Here is a 15,619-nt window from a genome sequence, read left to right as displayed (position 1 = left end):
ACCCATTATTCGAAACCATAGATAAATTTAAATTTTCTTCTAATCCACATTTATTAAAAAATGTGCTATTCTAGTGAAACAGAATTTGTTCGATATTTTTTGAGTATTTTATTTTTTAAGTTGTATTTAAGAAATCGTTTAATTTATCGAAATATTTTTTATTTTTTATTAAAAGCTATAAATTAGCAATATAAATTTTTTTTTTTCCTACAAAGATATAGGTGGGAGAATTTCAATGTGTACGGTGTGCTATTCAAGTGAAACGCAGTGTATATAATCACGCCCCCTGTTTTTCGAGAGCACACACACGGAAACATTACTAACGTCCATATTACGAATATCTTTAAGAAAATTCAAGTTAAATTTTTAAACAGACATAAGCTGTGATAATTATGGAATATATAGCAATTAAGAGATAATGTTTGCTTATACTCAAGTATTTAGTAATTTTTGCTACATTTATCTTTGCTATTGATACAAATATTGAAGGTATATTGGCGCAATGCAACTCTGATCTTTCTGCTGTTCTTCATTCCACTCCATTCGACTGCCTTATTTTGCTGCCTTCCACTACATTCGCAACATAATCTCTATTCAAGCTGCCAAACTATATAGTAAACAATGCATATGTGATATGTATGTATAACGAGAACTTAAGCTGGAGACATTGGTGCTTTATCGGTAACCGTATCGGTAACCTTATAACAGCTGATTCGACCAATCTTATGAGAATCAATGCAATCGATTATTGGTGCCGCTAAGGTGGTAACCGTATCGTAGCCAACCAATTGGGTTTTGGTTTACCGTCGTAACGATAAACAGCTGATTACGTTAGGGATACGGATACAGCGATACGACATACGGCACCAATGACTCCGGCTTTAACCTTTGGTACCCTGCAAAAACGCTCCACGTCATTTGGCTAGTCATTTTACGGTCATTGTGACTTCTGCAGCGGTTATATTCATAGTCACGTTTGCATGGGCGTGATGAACTTTTGTGACCAAATTTTCCGTTTCATTCCTATTAATGTGATCGTGCATTCCGCTCCCACTTATAGGATGTGAGCATAGCACTGTTCTGCTCACACACGGCACAATGCTCGTCAAATGGCGGTCATTTCCTCAGTCATTTCACTCTAAAATATGAACCAAAAAAATTGAATTTTCAATATTTATTATTTTCAATATTATTATATATGTACATGAAATTTGAACTTATATTAATACAGTTCATATAAAAAACAAGTAGGTACTTTAATAATAAATAAACTCGCTTAATTGGTTTTTGTTTTCTAATTGAAATCTTTTCTAAGTGAGCAGAAAATAATTTTAAGCTTTAGAAAAAACTCCAATTATTTGAATAATCTACAACTTAAAGCTTAGTAGAAATTCAGATTAGGTTTACTTTTTTTTTCAGATCAAGAATATTCAAAGGTGTCGTTGTTGTTGTTGTTGTTGTAGCGATAAGGTTGCTCCCGAAGGCTCTGGGGAGTGTTATCGATGTGATGGTCCTTTTCCGGATGCAGATCCGGTACGCTCCGGTACCACAGCACCATTAAGGTGCTAGCCCGACCATCTCGGGAACGATTTATGTGACCACATTAAACCTTCAGGCCATCCCCTCCCTCCCCACCCCCAAGATCCATGAGGAGCTTGGGGTCGCCAGAGCCTCGTCTGTTAGTGAAACAGGATTCGCCGCGGATAGGTGAGGTTGACAATTGGATTTGGAGAAGCTATATATTGCGCTGGCAACCTGAAGGGTTGCGCTACACACCCCTTGAATCTGGTATTTTAGTCGCCTCTTACGACAGGCATACCTACCGCGGGTATATTCTGACCCCCTTACCCGCTAGGGTGTCGTGGAATCAGATTGCTGTCGTAATTGGCGAACTTAAAAATGTACGACTAGTAATTGAGTAGACTTATTATTGTTCTAAATCTAATCATTCAAGCAATAATTCAAGTCTAATTCCGACAGCAATCGGATCACGATATACCTTATTATATATTTACATGAAATTGTAACTTAAATTAATACAGTTCATATAAAGAAAAGTAAGTATTTTAATAATAAATGAACTCGCTTAATTGGTTTTCGTTTTCCAATTGAAATCTTTTCCAAGCGAACAGAAAATAATTTTAAGCTTTAGAAAAAACTCCAATTATTTGAATCAATTTAAATCTACAACTTAAAGCTAATTAGAAATTCAGATTAGATTTACTCTTTTTTTTCAGATCAAGAATATTCAAAGGTGTTGTGGAATCCGATTGCTGTCGTAATTGAATTTGAAAGTAATAAAGTAAAGTAAAATATGAATTTAAAAATGTAGGGCTAGTAATTGAGTCAGACTTATTATTGTTCTAAATATAATCATTCCAGCAATAATTCTGCAACCCTTAGCAGAAGTACTGATTGGTTTCAAATCTAATTCCAACAGCAATCGTAACACGACATACTTTATTATATATGTACATGAAATTGTAACTTAAATTAATGCAGTTCATATAAAGAAAAGTAAGTATTTTAATAATAACATAAACTCGCTTAATTGGTTGATATAAAAAGAAATAAGTACTTTAATAACAACATAAAAAATATATTAATTGCTTTGAGCTATATTGTTGCAGCGTCTTCTAAGTGGCCAGCACTGTACATAGCAAAATTTTGTTATATTACATTATATTATATTCATAATAATTAAATGCTTACAAAGCTTAAGCGTTTTTTAGTTTAAACTTACTATCAAATAAAAATTTTAATAAATTTCACACTTCAAACGTCGCCGCAATAGCCTACACTAAACCAGTAAAAAAATGCATAAACCTTTTTTAAGTTCAAACAAAAATTGTTTAAGCTCTCGCTGCGGCAGTCAAACGTTCTTTATCTATAATGCACCGTCATCTTGTTGGTCAATCGCGCGCCGCAATAGCCATTGGTGGGAAATGACATTCATCATAAAGTAGCGAAGGAACGGTCCTGCGTAAGCACATCGCTGACCTGTGTTGGCAAAAGATATGATGATACTGTCTTCGATAGTTAGTCGGAACAGCCGCTACTCGGCGAAGTAGAGATGACCGTTGTGTCGGTGGCAGCAGTTACAACAGCAGTTTCTGACTTTGCATCATCCGTACAGTGTGATGAATGCTTCTCTGCTTTTTCCAATTGCCTGGCGGCAGCAATTTTTGCTACTTGTAAAGCTAAAGCTGTAATGCAAATAAATAGATGTGTTAAAATCGTTTTCGTATGTTATTCAATAACTCACAGTCTAATGCCATCATCACAGCCTTCTTATCGATTTTGAATATGTTTACTGTTTCAGTATTCAGACCCAGTTCGTTTGGTGCAATATTTTCGATTTCATTAATATGTATACTATCCGTTAGGCAGACAATTAGGTGCGTTCGATTCATTCATATCCTGTGGGTATTTGAGCTGTAGACGCAATGGCAGATATTTTGATTCTTTTGAAGTGTAACATTTGTAAATAGTTGGGTTTCTCTGCCGTCACCATCACCACTAGAGAGCTATTGAAGAAACGCTCGACCCAGATAATATGTTGCGATTTACGCGCATAGATTTCTTCCACCTTGTCACAGTTATCGATGGAGAAAATGCGAAACCCATATTTACCATCCAATACCGAAATGGAACTGTAGAGGAAGAAACATTTTATAAAATTTAATAAAATCAAAAAATTATAGTTGTGCTAAAATGGGGTAACGTATTGTATGTTAAAGTATAGCGAAGTCTCAGCGGCTTTGTCCTGGTCAAAATTGAGTTTGAATAGGTTTTATTCTTCATTCCGAGAAACATTTACGAAGGTACCTGGTAAGATAATAAAAATCCTCAACGCTTTTTTTGCAATAACTTAAAAAAACTCATATTCAAACTTCTGCTTAACTTCTACATATCAATAGCTACCTTTACCACCAGGAGTCACTATTGCTTCTACGCCTACGCTATTGTTTCCTACATCGATGAGCTTTGTTTAGGCCACAAGCCTAAATATGGCGGTGCACCCTCGTATTACTTTACTTTTTCTTTTCGTTGTCCTTTTGTCTCACATCTTTCATTTATACATATCGGTTTATACCGATAACCGTTTACCCCGCCGGATAATAACTAAGCCTAGGATTCGGCGGTGACCGCGAACAAAAGGTTTTTTACCTCTTTCACTTCTTTTGCGAACGTCTAAGAAACCGCCAGCAGCCAAGCCACCGAAGGTAAGTCTTTCAATTATATTAAAAATTCTAAAATTCATTTTTTCACTTCCGTCATCGGAAATATTGAATGTGAGTAAGTGGATTATCTTGCATTTGCTTTTACTTTCATTTTATTCTCTAACGAATTCAGTGAATTGTGATTAAGTAGATTCACTTTGCATTTGCATTTAATTTTATTTCAATAAACATTGCTGTGTATCTTTTTCTAACCAATTCCATTTATTGTGATTAAGTGGACTAACGTTGAATTGCATTTCCATTTATTTTAATAAATATTATTGTTCACTTTTTTATAACGAATTCGTTTGTGTTTTTTCTTTTCTTCTCTCCCCACCATTATTACGAGCGCGCCCTATCTGTGGTCTTGCCGCCGTAACATTTGGTCCTTACGCGCCGAGAAAATCAAAAATTCAAAGGAAACATAGGTGATTTACCCCAGAATCAGCCCATCGGAATAATTGGAAATTATTAACCAAGCAAGGAAAATTATTTATAAAAGTATTAAAATCAACCAGCAGTGAAAAAAGTTGGCCATCAAAACGAACGAGCAGCGTATACCAACTCGTCATCACACACATACATACAGTCCATTAGCATTAAAACTCCATCAGCATATCAAACAGTCCACTCATCTACATCACATTATCACATCATCATCACAACATCAAACAGTCCACTAATCAACTCATCATACGATATCACGTCCATTTATCACATCATCACAATAACATCACATCAACAGTCCACATAACATCATACATTACCAAAACTTGTGTAAGGTAAGTGGTTGATTTTGGTGCACATTTTTTTTTTATATACGAACTCACGTATCGAGTGGATTTGTGATATCCATTTGCAAGTCAAAGCAAGTGGAAGTTCATTGTGTTACAACGCACACCTAGCGCCTTTTGATTATCGGCTAAGTCCCCCACCAGTGGTAAGACTTTTCCGACACAACTCAAGGCAGGCAGTCAGTGGATTTTTTTTCTTTTTTCTCCTTTTGCAACAAAATTATCACTGCACTGTGCAACCACACTCGGTTTCTATAGACAGTCTTTTCGGTTGTTGATTTTCGGCAACAATCTACATACACTCTCACTTGGTTGATAACTTGCAAAGAAATACCACAATATTCACGCAGTCATAATATTCTGCAACCACAGAAAAATTTTTTCAAAAACATTTCACCTTCGTTGGGTGGCTTGTAGTCATTTTTGCTTAATTGCGACAATCAATCACAGAATTGTTGCAAATCGCTCATTTGTGAATACACTTAATTCATATTAATTCGAAGGCATTTGATATAGAGTATTTTTTCACCGAATTATATACATATGATCAATTGCGTTACCTTTGAACGGAAATCAGTTTCTTAATCAGTTGCGAACTGAAATAATACCATAAAGCCAAAAATTAGCACTGCGTTGGGTGGCTAGTGGCTCATCACAATTGGTCACAAACACAATTTTATACTGATCGTTTAATATTACATAGCTGTATGTTTTCAGCGTTTTTTATAATAAATAATTAAAAGTGTAATTTTCCACATTAAGTTGGATAAACAAATTTATTGTCTTATTTATATTGGGAAAGATACCCTGGTTGGCTACTCGGCGATACTCATCAACGTTCACATAACACCCTTTTGTATACACATTAAATCCTCGTCAGGATTTCTTTTGTGTTTCACTTTCAGTTGTATACACATTAAATCCTCGTCGGGATTTCTATCTGTGGTTCAAATATTACACATTATATCCACATTGGGATTACCATCTGCGTTTTAATTTTTTTAAACACGCCAAATTTTTTGGAGAATATTTCTATCTGTGTCCAACACCCGTTTAGACACATTAAATATTTGCAGACGAATTCTCTTCTTTGCATTGCACATTACTGTAGACACATTAAATCCTCGTCAGGATTTCTATCTGTGCTTGCTGTCACTTTGTACACACTAGAACCTTTCAGGAGTTCTATCTGTGCTGCATATCACTATATTTATATCACTTTATACACACTAAATCCTCGTCAGGATTTCTATCTGTGTTTACTTCCATATCACTGTATACACATTAAATCCTCGTCAGGATTTCTATCTGTGGCTTGCACAATCCTCGTGAGGATTTCTATAAGTGGTTCATATCACTGGCCACATTACAGACACGGCAAAATTTACATTTGATTAAATTTTTGCTTATCACTATTCACATAAGATTGCTATCTGTGTTAACACATTCAATCAGACCAGAATTCGTGTGTTCTTAAAGCTTTTACTTATACAGCGCAATCACAGCAAAAACGAAAACACTCTTATAATTTTTTGTTGTGGTTGCATTTACACCAAAGCCACTAAGTCGTTTACTTCCGAGCTCGACACCTTCAAAGAGACAAAATATTCAAATTAATAAAATCAATGGAGACTTATATTAGATTGGCTGATTCCATAGTGGAGTTTGAACAAGACTTCAACTCTGCCCCGGCCGAATCCCGGAACAAGCACACCCTTGCACTACTGCAAGAGGAGCTAAGGGCACTATGGAAGAAGACCAAGTCCACATATGAAAGTCTTCTCGGCAATCCTGAGCTGTCCAAAGAGGACCTCAGCTCGTTAAGAAGAAAGAACAAAAGTTGCTTCGCATGCTACCTACAATGTATGTCCGCTGTGGCGGCTGAAGCCGAAGCTATCACCCCACAGCCGGCGAAAGATGAAGCAAAGGAGGAAGACTCCTCGCGCCGTGGACATAAAATGCGGCTGCCGCCTTGTGACACCGATGTATTTAAAGGCGACTACCTCTCCTGGCCAGCTTTTCGAGATATGTTCACGGCGATAACATCCATAATACCGATCTGAAAGATGTCGAGAAATTATATTATTTAAAACAAAAAACGCAAGGGGAGGCAAAAGAAATAGTGGGCAGGTGCTCATTAACAAACGAGGGTTTTGCAACCGCCTGGAAGAATCTAAGCGACAGGTACGAAAATAAACGTATCCTCGTCAACACACAATTAAAACTTTTATTTACTCTGACGGCAGTCGAGCAGGAGTGTGGAACTTCAATCAAAAAATTGCAACGGGAGATAAACAATTGCATCTCTGCGCTACAATGTCATAATATTGACATCACAAATTGGGATGCAATCATAACCTACTTATGCTCCACAAAACTCCCTGAATCTACATTGGCTCTTTGGGAACAGACCGTAGAACGGAAGACAGATATCCCGAAATGGGAGGATATGGACAAGTTCCTGTCCAATCGCTTCCAGACATTAGAGACGGTTTCCGATCTTAGGGGTAACAAAACTACAAAAGCACCCAAAAATCAAAATTCGAATTCTAGGGAAAATTCTACAAAACTTGGGGTTTACCAAGCCAGCGTACCAAAATCGGCATGTAAGATGTGCAACAGTACGGAGCACAAATTACGAAATTGCCAAAAATTCCGTAGGTTGTCTACATCAGGAAAAATCGAATTTGTCAAAAACAATAGTTACTGTCTGAATTGTCTGTCGGGTGGACACACCGTGACACGATGCACTAGCCAATTTAATTGCAGCACGTGCCACGCAAGGCACAACACCTTGCTCCATCTTCCGACAGCACAACCAAAGACAACTCCTCAAAGGTGGACTCAAAACACCACCGACAATACACCTTCAACCTCACAACAGGCTAGGGCAAGGATGGAGTCTGAAAAAAGACAAGATAATGCTAATAACGTCTCTTCGTGTCATGCTAACACAACAAAAGGGGTGTTATTAGGAACAGCGCGGGTTAATATAATCTACAACGGAGTGAAATTTTCCGCCAGAGCGCTGATAGACTCTGGGTCCGAATGCTCTTTCATAACAGAAAGACTAAAAAAGCGAATAAATCTTCCATCCAAACGTTTGCATGTGCAGGTGTCAGGAATAAATAATACACCATCTGCACAGGTAAAGGAATCATGTGCGATTACGCTAGGTTCGCTTACAGATCCATTAGTAAGCATCAATACAGTGGCCCTAGTCCTGCCTCAATTAACAGGGGACCTTCCGACTTGCCAAGTGAGCGCAACGACTCGGCAAGCGTTCCCTGATCTGATTCTGGCGGATAAGAGGTTCTTCATTAATGAACCAGTCGACCTCATACTTGGCGGCGATATTTATCCCCAGATCATACTAAACGGTATACGGAAGAACGTTCTAAATACGCTTCTTGCCCAAGAAACCGTCTTCGGTTGGATTTTAACCGGTCGTGCAGATGCACCTCACCCAACCAATACACGAGTATCCTTTTTCAATGAAATTAGCCTAGACAAGCAGCTAGCCGCTTTCTGGGAACTTGAAAACGTACCTACAAAAAAGGCCCTGACCGAAGATAATGCCTATTGCGAGGCACTATATAAAAACACAACGGAAAGGAATTCAGATGGAAGATATACCGTCGCCCTTCCATTCAAACAAAGCTTCCCAAAAACCGTCTGTTTGGGCCCATCTCTCAAGAGCGTCTGCTCTCAGTTCTATCGGAACGAGACGCGCCTAGCCAAGACACCGGCCCTACAGACGGAATACAATAGGGTACTGACAGAATACGTCACGTTAGGGCACATGTCTAAGGTGCACACCGTAGTACCACCACAGTCATCTGATTGCTACTTCTTGCCGTATCATGCGGTTATCAAAGGGGAAAGTACAACGACTAAAGTAAAGGTCGTATTCAACGCGTCGTGCCCGACATCCAATGGCACAAGCCTGAACGATGTGCTACACACCGGCCCAGTACTTCAATCTGACATAACAATACTACTCCTCCGATGGAGATTCTACAAGTACGTCTTCAACAGCGACATTGAGAAGATGTACAGGCAAATTTGGGTAAAGGAAAATGAAACCCAATACCAAAGAATAGTTTTTCGACTCAAAGCAGAGGACCCTGTCAGCGTGTTTGAGCTCAACACGGTAACCTTTGGGGTAAACTGTGCCCCCTATCTATCGATCAGAACCCTACATCAACTTGCTGATGACGTCGAAGCATCTCTTCCAACCGCAGCGCACATCTTGCGAAACAGTATGTACGTCGATGACGTCCTTGCAGGGGGGCATAGCATCGAGGCAGCAATCGCGGCTCGCGACGAAATAACAGTTGCATTAAAGTCAGCAGGATTCCCTCTGCGAAAGTGGACCTCTAATTGCAGTAGGATACTACAGGGCATACCCAAACCTCACAGGCTTACGGAAGACTTTCTGGAGTTCGAGGACGCGAGCATGGTAAAAACCCTAGGAATCCGTTGGAACGCGCATTCCGACCATTTTTATTTCACAGCGAAACCAATCGAAAACCAGGATATCTTAACAAAGAGGGCGATCCTATCTGCCATCGCCAAACTCTTCGACCCGTTAGGCTGGCTTACTCCAGTTATCATCGTAGCTAAGATATTAATGCAGAACATTTGGCTGGAGGGGACGGATTGGGATGAACCGGTATCCGCAATCACTTTAGATCGGTGGCAAACTTTTATGCAGGAGTACCCCGCCATTAACCAGATTCGTATACCTCGGTGGGTGTACTTCACACCAACCAACGATATCGAAATTCACGGCTTCTGTGACGCGTCCGAAAAAGCCTACGCGGCTACGGTTTACGCGCGATCTAAGATCCACGATAGGATCTACGTTAGCCTACTCATGGCAAAAACAAGGGTGGCACCAGTAAAAACAATTTCACTACCAAGATTGGAGTTATGCGGTGCTGTCTTGCTGGCTGAGACTTTGGAAAATGTGATGGAGAACCTGCACTTAGGCACATTTAACATTCACCTATGGACAGACTCGACCATCGTCCTAGCATGGATTCGAAAACCCCCGTGTTCCTGGTCAACATTTGTAGCTCACAGGGTGACAAAAATCGTGGAGAAGGTAGGAACGAAAGCATGGCATCATGTCGAGTCCGCATCAAATCCAGCGGACTTAGCCAGCAGAGGACTTCCAGCCACGGACCTAGTCGACAACTCTTTGTGGTGGCAGGGACCTTCTTGGCTGCAAGAAGGCAAAGCGAAATGGCCATCTCAAGGCGAACAGGAGTACCACACAAACATCGAAGAAAAACGAGTACAAGTGCATGCAGCAACGAACCTCAACAATAGCGAGGATATTCTTGATCGGTTTTCCGATCTATCAAGAGCGTTGCGGGTAATCTCCTACATTATAAGATTCGCCAATAGAATCCATCCAAAAACTAAAACGTCCTTTAAAGCAGAGTCGCACCAGATTTCGCCTGACGAAATCAAGGCTACGACTGGCCGCCTCATCAGGATATCCCAAACCAACCACTATGCCGAAGAAATAAGCTCTCTGAGAACTAGGAAACCCATCGCGACCAAAAGCGATTCTCTCTCTAGACCCCTTTATCGACGAAGATAATGTCCTTCGGGTGGGGGGTCGCCTCAACGCATCCAGGGACGTTCCCGTCGACGAGCGTCACCCGATAATCCTCCCTTACGCCTGCCGACTCAGCCGTCTCCTGGTCCAGTTTGTCCATACCATTTCCGTACATGGCGGAAACCAACTGATGCTGCGGCTCCTACGCACGCAATACTGGATACCTTGGGTCAAAAACATGATCCGATCCATCATACACAACTGCAAGGTCTGTACGCTATTCCGCAAACGCTCCCCGACGCAACTCATGGGAACCCTCCCTGCGGAACGAACCACCGTTAGCAGGGCATTTACCAACACCGGGGTGGATTTCGCCGGACCGTTTGACATCAAGTCGTACAGCGGACGAGGATGCCGCATGTCTAAGGGATACGTCTGCCTATTCGTCTGCTTTGCGACTAAGGCGATCCACTTGGAGGCGACTAGCGACCTCAGCACCGCCGCGTTTCTCGCAGCATTTAGCCGGTTTGTCGCCAGACGAGGATGCCCGAAAAGCCTCTATTCCGACAACGGAACGAACTTTGTCGGCGCGTCAAGGGCTCTCCGCTCAGAGGTCAAGGCATTCCTCGTTGATGCGCGCAACCAAACCCTCTCTAAATATGCCCACCAAACCCTGACATGGCATTTCATACCAGCAGCTGCTCCTCATATGGGCGGGCTGTGGGAAGCGGGGGTCAAGAGTTTCAAAACCCATTTCAAAAAGATCGCATCGGATCATAAATTTACTCTCGAGTTTAGCACCCTCCTGTGTAGGATTGAATCCTGTCTCAACTCCCGCCCTCTAAGCCCATCTTCAAATGACCCGTCCAACCTGGAGCCACTTACCCCCGGGCACTTCCTAGTCGGGGGCCACCTACTAGCGCCAACCGAGATCGACGTCAGCGAGAATCGCGCATCACTCGTCAATCGATGGGAAAAACTTAAGGCGCTTCATCAAACCTTCTGCAAACGGTGGAAAACGGAGTATCTCACCGAATTGCAGAAGCGCGTTAAGTGGAAGCATCCACAATCAAACCTCAAACAGGGGGACCTAGTCGTCATTAAGGAGAATAATCTACCCCCTAACGAATGGAGACTAGGTCGGATAGCCAACCTTCATTACGGCCCCGATAACCGAGTTCGAGTCGTCGAAGTGGATACGGCAAGGGGACAAACACCAGACCAATCACGAAATTGGTCCTACTACCACCCTCCAGTGAGGGTGAGGGAGACTTGTAACTCCCACCCGTTATAACAGTCTGTGCAATTCATAATAATGCATACAATCTCACCTGACAGCATAATAGTAATTAAAAGTATGTCCTTTGAGCAATTATGTCGATAGCCGGCAATTATCATTTTTGCAACTGTTGATCCAAATGGGAATTCCGATATAACAGCACCAAATCTGTCTAGCGATCTATAAGCTGTTAAAAAACAAAATCATCAATGTACATAGAGCAACGAGAGTACGGCACAACCAGCATTACCTTTCTGTCTTCCAAATTCCAAAATGCCACATGACTATTGGTACCTGACCAACTCAACCCCAATCTTGTTTGAATTCATAAGCATCTCATCGAGTTTAAAGTTAAGCACACCAATTGTGCCATCTTGATGCACCACAGCAGCAACATCCAGTGCTGGTGCAGGGTCAATACAAGTGACTTTGATACCCCACCCAGCCAACGGGCATACCAAATCTACTTTGTACTCCATTAGAATGCGACTCACTTCTGGCCATAATTTTCAAAGAACTATTTAGCAGTTAGGTTTGAAATCTTTGATATTCAAGCAATGCTGAGAAATTGTTCGTTTATCACAAAATAAATACATAATGAGCATAAACGTTGCAAATCTATTACTATTTGATCATTTGTAACAGCGCGTTCAAATGTTGAAACCCTAATCATGCTATTTACTAGGATGAACGCTTGGAGTATGTCGGCCCAACGCAAGTGTCCAATATAAAATCCATAGCGGAAAATAAATGGCAGCAATAGCAGTATACAACCACTTGCCGTAAATAATACTGTCCATTAATCCAAATGTAATGGCATCTACTGATGCACCTAAAGCGCGTATAGCCAACTGACTGAGGGTTAACTCAGGAAATTCAAATAATGTCAGTCATAAAGCTAATAAATATATGACTATTATTGGATTGAGCAATAGTGTATAAGCGCGTGTTAAATTTTGACGAAATCCATTTTTTCTTTCACTGGACATTAATATTGTTAGAGGTGTGATGAGTACAGCCAATATAAAACCTAAAGCAAAATTTAGCAAACCAGTAACAATGAGTGCAATACCCATGAAAATTAATGCTGCTACATGTAGCAACTGCAGACCAGCCTCATCTGGCAAGTTATAGAAAAGCGGTAGTAACACGCCCATCCACACTTGTTCGCCCAAAATCAGGCCAATAATCAGCTTAGTGCTCATACCAATCGAGGTAAAATAATCTCTTACTTGTTGGCTAAATAGCAAAGCATTACAGAGAAAACCTAATAGTAGCGCGATAACTGTATAAATTAAAACGGATATATATGGCAATTCCACAAGTGGCTTTTCTTCAAAGATCACTATTTCTTCTCCATCTATCGGTACTGTAGTTGTTTCATCATTTGCTGTGATAGTAAGCCAGAGAAGAAAAGCCTTAATCAACATTGTGCTGGCTAAAGCTATAAGACATGGCATGAAATCACCAATTGAAACGAAACGGTCATTTTGCACAAGAATATAGAAGAAGTAGCTCTGATGTAAACGTTCCAACAAGTTGTTTAAGCTACGAGAGATGCCTTCTACTGTTTTCAGTAGCGAAAGTGCAGTTCCAAAACGATTGTTGTTATTATGGTGTGTTGTACGTTCTACAGCTTCAAGTGTTAGTGATTCAATACGATAGCGACGAAAAAGACCATGATTACCATTTGGTACACCATTAGCTTGGCCCCTCAGCATTTCCACCATGTGGCGAAAGTTATCCTCTAACGTTCCGCGCTGTGAACGCCTTCGCTTACGTGGTGAATGCTTGTAACCGGATGATCGCTACGTGATGTAAGGCGTTGTACCAAATTAACATATCTAAATTGGGTAGTTGACCATTGAGGCCCTCGATTTTCACGTCAATATAATCGATATCTAAATCTTGTATTGCGGCCACCGTGGTGTGATGGTAGCGTGCTCCGCCTATCACACCGTATGCTCTGGGTTCAACTCCCGGACAAAGCAACATCAAAATTTTAGAAATAAGATTTTTCAATTAAAAAGAAAATTTTTCTAAAGCGGGGTCGCCCCTCGGCAGTGTCTGGCAAGCGCTCCGATTGTATTTCTGCCATGAAAAGCTCTCAGTGAAAACTCATCTGCCTTGCAGATGCCGTTCGGAGTCGGCATAAAACATGTAGGTCCCGTCCGGCCAATTTGTAGGGAAAAATCAAGAGGAGCACGACGCAAATTGGAAGAGAAGCTCGGCCTTAGATCTCTTCGGAGGTTATCGCGCCTTACATTTATTTTTTTTTTTTTTTTTTTAAATCTTGTATTTCTAAATTTACAGCTGCTTGTAGTGATCGTGCACGTCCTAGCAAATTACCACAACGTAAAATTTGTGGATCTTTGATTCCACCTTCATGATATGCCTCCAACCAGGCATGCATACCTAATTGCTCTTGCTCAGTTACAAGAAATATCAAATCTTTTGCCCAAGTAATTTTTTTTGCGTGCAAAATCTGCAAACGCCAATATTATTGGTACACTAGCCGTCATGTCCGCATGCATGGAACCAATCTTTTTCAGCGTTGACGTGTGAGTCTTTGCTATCGTTAACGCCTGAAACACTCATCGAATTACCATCAGCAGCAACGACTGCTGCACTCTGCCGATGCATTGCCCGTTGCTTGATGATAAGGTGCGCACGATATTGATACGCTCTATAACTGTGATGATTTATTAAGTACTGCCGCTTTGGTTTACGCCAAAGCGCCGATGGATACGTTTATATTTGCCCACCACGAAATTCGGGCATTCGTTGCCGTTGTTTCATGAATAGAGCACCATGGGACTGAAATGACAAAAAAGAAAAGAAATAAGAAATTAGAAAATGTTACAAAATTATATAAAGGGAACGATACTTATACTTACCCATCACACTTTTTTTCCATAATGATTAATTCATTCAAAATGTCTCTATACTCATTTCCATGAATGAATGACATTTTGAATGAACGAAACAAGGTTGCCACCCGATGACATTTGCTTTTTTCGGTTCTTACGCAGTAAGCACATTGCGCGCGATTCAAAGAGTATCACAACTCGGATCCGCGGGATCCAACAAACTCGAGTGTTAGTAACCGAACAAAAAATCAACTAACGAAAACCCTGAAGATACAGCCTGGTTTCACTGAAAACACACGCGCCAGGTTGTATTTCGATAGTTTTCCTGACATTCGGCCGTCTTTTTTCTTCTTTCTTTTTCTGAGAAAAGTTTTTAGTTTGAAAATTTGGGCATAAAAACACAATCAAAATCAGCCTGCTTGAAAAAAAAAGGGGGGTTAACCACTCGAGACCGAAATAATTTTCGCGGTTTATCTGTGCATCATTAAAATGTAAAACACAAACAAACACATGTCACACTCAATAGTGGTTCGCTTTCATGATAGAAATTGTCTTTGCGTATTGAAGTTCCGATAAAGTTTCGTCAGTCCTTTTAGCTTGAAATCCAAGCAAGAATAAAGGAGTGTCCTATATGCTTTCGATACTACAAACAAGGGAGAAATTAAACTTTTAGAAAGGCCTATGAATTTTATGTCGCGTCAGAACTCCGACGCGAGTTTTCCCTTAATACTTTCTTGACATGACCATTATGTATCATTACATTGCAATGGGCAGCACCGCATAGCTGTCTCATTCCAACGATTGGAAGAGTGAACAGCTGACAGCTCTACAAATTGCCACACTCGTTAGTGTAGGCTATTCCCGCGAGGGTTGTGTTGAAA

The 15,619-nt window shown here is 40.6% G+C and overlaps 1 pseudogene; it reads right to left on the bottom strand.

The window, feature by feature from the left end:
- Nucleotides 1-1,159: 1,159 nt before the first annotated feature.
- On the bottom strand, nucleotides 1,160-14,754 carry LOC137254638 (glycosylphosphatidylinositol anchor attachment 1 protein-like; annotated as a pseudogene).
- Nucleotides 14,755-15,619: the final 865 nt, after the last annotated feature.

This window comes from Eurosta solidaginis, chromosome 5 (assembly GCF_040869045.1).
Source record: "Eurosta solidaginis isolate ZX-2024a chromosome 5, ASM4086904v1, whole genome shotgun sequence".
NCBI classification, from domain to species: domain Eukaryota; kingdom Metazoa; phylum Arthropoda; class Insecta; order Diptera; family Tephritidae; genus Eurosta; species Eurosta solidaginis.
The sequence above is the reverse complement of the archived record's forward strand: the minus strand, read 5'-3'. Positions and strand labels throughout refer to the sequence as shown.